The following is a 7641-nucleotide window of genomic DNA, read 5'->3' as shown; positions in this document are numbered from 1 at the left end:
CCACACTTCTCTATTGTGCGTAAATATATTCTCCTTGATGGCCCTTGATTTTTAGGAAAGGCACAAACTTTCTTAGCTTATCAATCTGATGTTGACTCTTCTTTGTTCTCCTTCCACATTCTATGCCTCTATTCCCCATTCTCTTTGGTGCTTCATTTATTCTCATAACTATTTTCGAGTGATGATAGACCGATTAGGTTAGAACTGAAATCAATAATAACTTTCAATAAAGTTTCATGGATTTGAAGAAATCTAGATCCCTCTTCCCTCGGTACTATGTATCTACGCCATCCTCTCCTCGAAAAACCATTTAAATTTATATTTAATTCTTGAGTTTACTATCCAACTGCTTCATCCAACCATGAACCTTATGCTAGCAGTATATGGTTACGTCTGAAAAATACAAGGGTAACAAAAATGGTTGTTACATTACATTTCGAAGAAGAAAGCAATCATAATGAAGTAGGATGTCGCAAAAAAAATATTTTCAGCCTTTAGGATTGGTGTCTCTTGTAGGTTGGTTCCTACAAATCTTGCGGCATTGGGGATGGGTGTCTCCTATAGGTTGGTTCCTACAAAGGATTAGATGGGATTGGGTTGGTTCCTACAAAAGAACAAAGGGTATTCGTGACTCCTATAGGTTGGTGCCCACAAAACAACAAAGGGAATTTGTGTCTCTAGTAAATTTGTGCCTACAAAGTAGCATAGGGGATTGATGTCTCCTATAGGTTGGTGCCTAGAAATTGATGTAATAGTAGGTTGATGCCTACAAGATCATTGATATAAAGAAGTTTTGTATTTTTCACCCATAAGGGTTTCCACATTTATCTTATGTTAAGTTTTTTGTTATGAGATTGAAATTTTATGATGTTTGACTAGATTCAAATAAGCAAAATTTGTAATTATACTGATTTACTCCCCCTCTCAATGTAATTATGAATCCAACATCCTCTACATATCCACGCTATTTAGGAAAAATACTTTTTTGTAGGATTGGCTTAAGATTGTTGGCAATGACTTTGGAAATGTTTTTGTAAATAACATTGCACAACACTATGGGTATAAATTTATCGGAAATTTTAGGATTTGTTTATTTACGAAAAAAAAGTGATGAATGCAGAATCAAAATCATGTAGTAGGCTACCTAAGAGCATTACGTATTTAATATATTTCCAAACATCCTATTCAGTAATGGATCGACGAGTTTGAAATAATTCCATATTAAAGCCATCAAATCTTGATCATTTATTGATACCCATAGAGTGCCCCATAGTTGTTACCTATTCAAAATAAATATGATGGAAGTTACTTTAATTGCTAAAGAGATATTAAGAGGGATTGCACCAAGATAGATTCAATCATTGCACATTTGTTCATTATTGGTTCAATTATGATATGACTAAAATGTTCCTTTAGTTCATATATTATCATGGATTTGTGAAAAACATTTGATTTCCTATTCCCTTCTTTGAGCCATTAGATATTATCCTTTTGCTTCCATAATAGTTTTTCCTTGTGTAATTATGTGTGATTCCCTATATTTGGTGCACCGTTTCAGCTTTCTATTCCATTTTTGATCCATTCATAATGATTCTAGCTTAAAGGGCCTTTAGATCATCCTCAAGTGTTTGTTTCTCAAAAAAGATGTTACCAGAGACCTCTCTTTTCCATTTTTTTTTTCTTGGCTTCTTTTAGCTTCTATTGAAGTCATTACATGATGGAGTGTTAGTTATGACCTACATATGTCCACTAGATCATCATGCTAAAAAATAAGTATGTGTGGCCCAGCAAAAATATTTTAAATCTAAAGATTATGGCTTTGATGAATGAGAGAAATTCTAGGAGATTTTGATGGGCCAATGGTCCAAGTGTGTATAAGATAGGATATCATCTTCTAATAACATCAATCCTTGAAAAAAATATTCAAATAATAAGAATTGATCAAGTCTTATATCTATTTGATTATATCCTCCTTGCTTCTTTTTCTAGGTGTAGCATACACTGCCACTTTGAATATCTAATAGTTGAAGCTCTATTATGGAGTTTTTGAAAAATAAACTACCAACATTTTGCGATATATGAGGATCAATAATGTAAGTAATACTATACCTTTGACCAAAAAATATGGATTGCTTTTCCGTAGATCACATAAAAGCAATGTACTGAGAATTCTAGGATCGAAAAGCTTTATAAGGCACTCCCGACGTGAAAGGATTTGAATTAACAATCTAATCAAATTGGATTTGGTCCATGGATTGCATAGAAATTGATAACTTTGTATCTCTTCCAATTTGATTATCCAGGGTCTTCTTCTTCTTTTTTTCATTTATTTGAAACCAGAAGTGAACATATTAAGGTCACCTCAAATTAAGTAATGTGATTTAAGGGAAGTTCCCCAACTTCCTTAAGGGATTTGAGAAAGGGTACCTTGAGAGTAGGGTTGATGGGTACATAAACATTAGTCATAGATCCTTCAATTAGAGAATTCTTGATCCTAAAATTATCCAAGATGAAGTTGGATTCAATTATGTTTTCCATTTTGATTAAGTTAGGATCGCAAAGAACTGCTAATTCATTGAGAAATCCTATGGATGGTATTACTATTACTTTACATGCATTCCAATATTTATTCACAAGACAGAAGATTGATTACCTGTCACACTTTGTTGATTGTAAAAATACCATATTGGGTTTTTCCTAATTGATTATTTTCTTTAACATGTCATGTTTTCTAGCTACGTTGAGACCACTTATATTCATTTACAGAACAATTATTTGTAACTTAGGATGAGTCAGAAGGTACTTATATTTCACGTTGATGGCCTATCCTGATTCTACTAAGAGTGTTCTAACTTTATCTAGCTTCTATTTTGTATATTTTCATAATCCCTTTTTCTCCTTTTCATTTATCTTACTTTGAGGATTTGAGAGAGGTTCTAACACCTAGTCCTTCAACTTGGTTGGGGTTTGAGGGTGAATTATTGTTTTATACTTCTTCCTAGATAGCTCTTTTTCAGCTACTAGAATTATGGAAATTATAGATCTTCCAACTGAGATTCTCCATGCTCCAATAAGAGGGTTGGGATGTCAATCTACATCATTTAAGTCTCAATTTCTATTTGATGTTATTCTTCCTTAGACTCTCAAAGGTCATCTTCATTCATCTCTAGTTTTTTTCTAAGATATTGGATTAGTAGTGGAGACCATTAGGTTATATTTTTCCCTTTTAGAGTTGTTTGGGATTTGGTTTGGTGAAAAATAAGGGCTCACCTATTTTGGAGGGGTCCTCCTCTTCATTGGCCTGCAGTACAAATCTATTTTTACCACGGGGTGCCTAATTTGGGGATCTTAGTATAAGGGTTTTCTCAGTGGACTTCATTTTATTCATAACCTTGATGCAACTTTCTTGACCTACACCTTCCCTCCCCACCTCAGTGTTCTCATGTATATTAATTTGTAAATATCGTAACAAATGGTTATGTTCATTGCATTTTCTGCACTAAAATGGAATGTACTAATAGTCCAAGGTTTGGATCCATTCTATATCTTGGTCACATACGTTGAGAGATTCAGGGCGTGCTCTAGTCACATTCATATGCACATAAATATGAGCATATGAGGTGTAGTAATCCATTCTAGTTAGTTATGAAACTTTAAAAAATGAACTTAGGGTGCTTTTGATGCCTTTAAGAGTTTCTCATTCCTGGAATTCCTAAGGGAGTACATTTTGATACAAAGAAAGACTTCAATGGATGTTTCTTTCTTAGGACTAAAATCATATTTTCCAGTATTTCAGATGTGACCAGGTGAATTTAAAAAATAGGGCCCTTATTAAAAAATATGCTCTTTGTAATCCATATAGGTGAAGATTGAAGCGAAGAAACCCTTGGAGCCTAGTTTGAGATCATTCTATCCTTTCATTTTCCATATAGTATTGACCTATCACATGAGGGATTTTTAAGAGAGCCAAATCAGCATGATCTTTTCAACAATTATGTGGTCCTTGATTTACTGGATGTAGCTACCCATATTCAGAGATGTGCCCTCATCCTTAAGGTTCTCTTTCACTTTGGCCAAGCAACCACTATGTAATTTTATGACTATCTTCCTCTCATCAAATTCATCTATGGTGGTATCCAATCCATGCATTGGCTCCTTCCCTAGACCACACTTTCCATTCAAAAGTTGCTTGAGAACAAATTACGTCATCATACCACATCCATGACACTTAATGTGTTGTATAGGAACTAGTGAGACATTATCGTGCTTCAAAGAAGATAATAATGTAAAAAACCACAAAACCTCAAAGCAATACAAACCAATAAAAATGTAACATAATACTTAAACCTAAAATGGTTATAAGACACATCATCTTTTTTCAAAATAAAGGCTATATTTACATCTTATTAATTATACATTTAATATTAAAACACTAATATAACATTTAAATTACAAATTTATAATATTTAATTTTTTAAGTAAAAATATTTCAATCAAATTTTATAAGTTCTATAAAAATATAAATAATTCATATTAAAAAAATTAACCTATTTTTTCTTCTAATTTTTATACATAATGCAAAGATCTTACATTTTAAAATAATGATTATAATTAATTTTAAAAACAATAAACAATTAATTTACATTACTCTATTACTCTTTAATGTATAAACAAACAGAAATCTTGTTTAGATAATCTTCCGCAATTCACATAACCAATCTTTTGTCGACGCGTTTCGAACCAACCAGTGTGGTTCATCGTCAGGACAAGTTGAAGAACCAATCATAAATGTCTTTCATTTAAACTATGAAAACATCAATAATTTTGAAAATTTATTTTCATATAATTATAAGATACAAATTATTTACTTATACTTTGACTGATATAAATTTGACACCATTGACATTCCACACATATTGACAACATTGACCTTGGTTACGTCTCAGATGTAACTATCATGTTTACATCTCAGGTGTAACCATCAAAATATAAGTAGTAAGATTAATGTGGAAATAAACCATGCTGTAGAATGAAAGTTGTAGAAGCCTTTCAAATGGATTTCAGATGAAAGATCTATGGTGCGCGTTCTCCTCTTTTTCTATGAAAAAATCAGATGATCCATGCTATGCTGCCACAGCCTCTTCATTTTGATCATATAGCGTACTTTTTTCTGCCAAGTTGCAATGGGTTTTTCTGACTTTGATCTCTTAAATTGTTCATTCTCATTACTCTTCTCAGAATGCCGATCAACTTCCAAGCCCGAACCACTTCTCAACAACTTAACCGCATGCCCGTTCTCTATTTTCTCCACCGAAGGGCAGCTTTTGTCGCCCTCATCCTCGATGATTTCCTTTCTGGCAATACTGTGATGAAGAGCAAAAACCACGGCCTTCAATGCATTATGCGGGTCGTTCTTATTATTTATCAGAATTTCGCTAATCTCTGCAGGTGTCAATGCTCCCCCGGCCTGTATGCACTGCTCAACTATGCAGAACAGCTCGTCATCTTCGATTCCCAAATAATTGAACGCCAGGCATTTGAAAGCCGGGAATCCATCGGTGGACAGCAGGATATGCATGTCCATTCTGCCGGACCTGATGAGCGCCGGATCGATATTGTTGTTGTGATTCGTGGTGAAGACTATGATGCACTCCTCGCCACAGCACGACCAGAGCCCGTCCGTAAAATTGAGCAGACCCGAGAGCGTCACGCGGGTATCGTCTTGATCATCAGAAAAATCGACCCATTTTCTGCTCTCGTTTCGGGTTGCAGCCGGAACACGCCTGGCGAGTGCCCGCTCCGAGAGATGGGTTGAGCAATCGATGTCCTCTATGACGATCATGGATTTGTTCACCGTTTGGATCAGAAGCGCCCAGAGCTCGGAATTGTCTGTCACTTTCGTCAATTCCAGGTCGTACACATCGTAGTGAAGGTAATTCGCCATGGCGGGGATCAGGCTCGATTTGCCGGTTCCGGGCGGGCCATCGAGAAGATACCCACGTTTCCAGGGCCGCCCAACGCGGTGATAAAACTCTTTACCCTGCCCGAACAAATCGAGGTCCGCCTTGATATTTTCCTTCAGCTCCGGGTCGAGCGCCAGCGTAGAGAACGTGGCCGGGTGCCTGAACGGCACCGCGGTCCACCGGCAGTCACGGGACCCGTGGCCGTTATTGGTATATAGCTTCCGGTCGCGACTCCGGCTATCGAAGTCCTCTGCTTGTTTCTCCAAATGCCGTAGGTAAGCCGAGAGCACCCCGGCCCGGTCTCGTTTCTTGATTTTGAGCGTGAAGCTCCGTCTTTCCTCGAGTAAATCGTCACCCGGCGTCTCCACACGATGCGTCCACCAGAGCTTCGATCCGCAGAAGGTGTCTTCCATGGTGTTGGCGGCGGGCGTGAAGGAAAGGCAAGTAGCGTTCTTGGCCCTGGCAACGCTCACTCTCCTCGAACGGGCAACCGCATCGAGGCTGCTGAGATAGAGCCGCACGTTTCTGTAGAGCTCGTTCACCTCTACGCCGCAAGAGTAGCCATTGAATTCTGGAATCTCCAGATACGAGTTTGGACTGTAGAAATCTTTGAGAGAATCCCACCATCCCTGTAACAAACGGCGTACCTGTGTTGGAAATGCATTATGGATTACTGTCAAAAGCCCTACAAGTGACCAGATTTGTCCTGAGATCGTCATGTCGCGTCGCATTCTTTGTTATATCAGACCCGCAAATGATAAAGGTTCTACTCTCCATCAGATCATACGCGTTTCTGTAAAGAGTACAGTTAAAAAATTATCTGAGTACTCCCAACCACCAGTCAGATTGCTGGCTTTATCAACTTTCTACTGCAGTTATGCTGTGTGTGATTATGAACAGTGTTTCTTATTTCCCCTGGAACGTGGATGGATCGATTGCACTGTAAAGCTACACTTCTTTAATGAATATATGTAATGAATTTATGACAAGTGGAAATAAGAATAGGATTAATTGGAAATTAATTTATGTAATATATGTAATGAATTTCTCTCAATGGACTAAAAGGGTTATAAATCCATGGCATTCTTATAAATCCATAATTGTTTCATGAGCCTTTTACTATCACTTTTTGTGCCAGAGATAAAAAGCCTTGGCATCTACATGTCCAATTAAAAAGTCCAAGACAATCAAAGGTACATCTATAGTTGTTTGTTGAGCCCTCTACTCTAATCCTTTTGTCAAAAAGATAATAAGTCTTGAACTAATGATATTGACATGTCCATGACAACCACATGGTACTTCCGTAATTGTTTTTTGAGCCTTTTACTATTCTCCTTTTGTGCAAAAGATAAAAAAACTAATGGTATAGACACGTCCAACTAAAAAGTCCAAGACAATCACTAATATCTTATGGAAGTAAAAATTCCAACATATCCACCGATGTCATGTGTCAATTATGCATTAATATGCACTATAATAGTGTCAATTTTGTAATGTGATCTAAGGATTCTAGGTATGTATTAAAGCTTTCATTATTTTTCTCGGAAGTTAAACAACATCATGTTTTTGCTACGTTCCAGATAGGGTAAAAAATATTTGATGATAAAATGAATTTGTTATTAGGAATTTATTAGGAAGATAGGTATGAAATAATCTATAGATTTTAATATGTTTATAA

General features: G+C 36.3%; 1 pseudogene; it reads right to left on the bottom strand.

Annotated features, from left to right (window-relative positions):
* Positions 1-5098: 5098 nt before the first annotated feature.
* Positions 5099-6682, bottom strand: LOC149252819 (AAA-ATPase At4g25835 pseudogene; annotated as a pseudogene).
* Between the last annotated feature and the right edge of the window lie 959 nt (positions 6683-7641).

The sequence above is a fragment of the Pinus tabuliformis genome, chromosome 7, assembly GCF_031772625.1.
Source record: "Pinus tabuliformis cultivar Carrire ecotype Pingquan chromosome 7, CPIR1, whole genome shotgun sequence".
Lineage (NCBI taxonomy): Eukaryota > Viridiplantae > Streptophyta > Pinopsida > Pinales > Pinaceae > Pinus > Pinus tabuliformis.
Note: the sequence above shows the minus strand (reverse complement) of the source record. Positions and strands in the feature narration are given on the sequence as shown.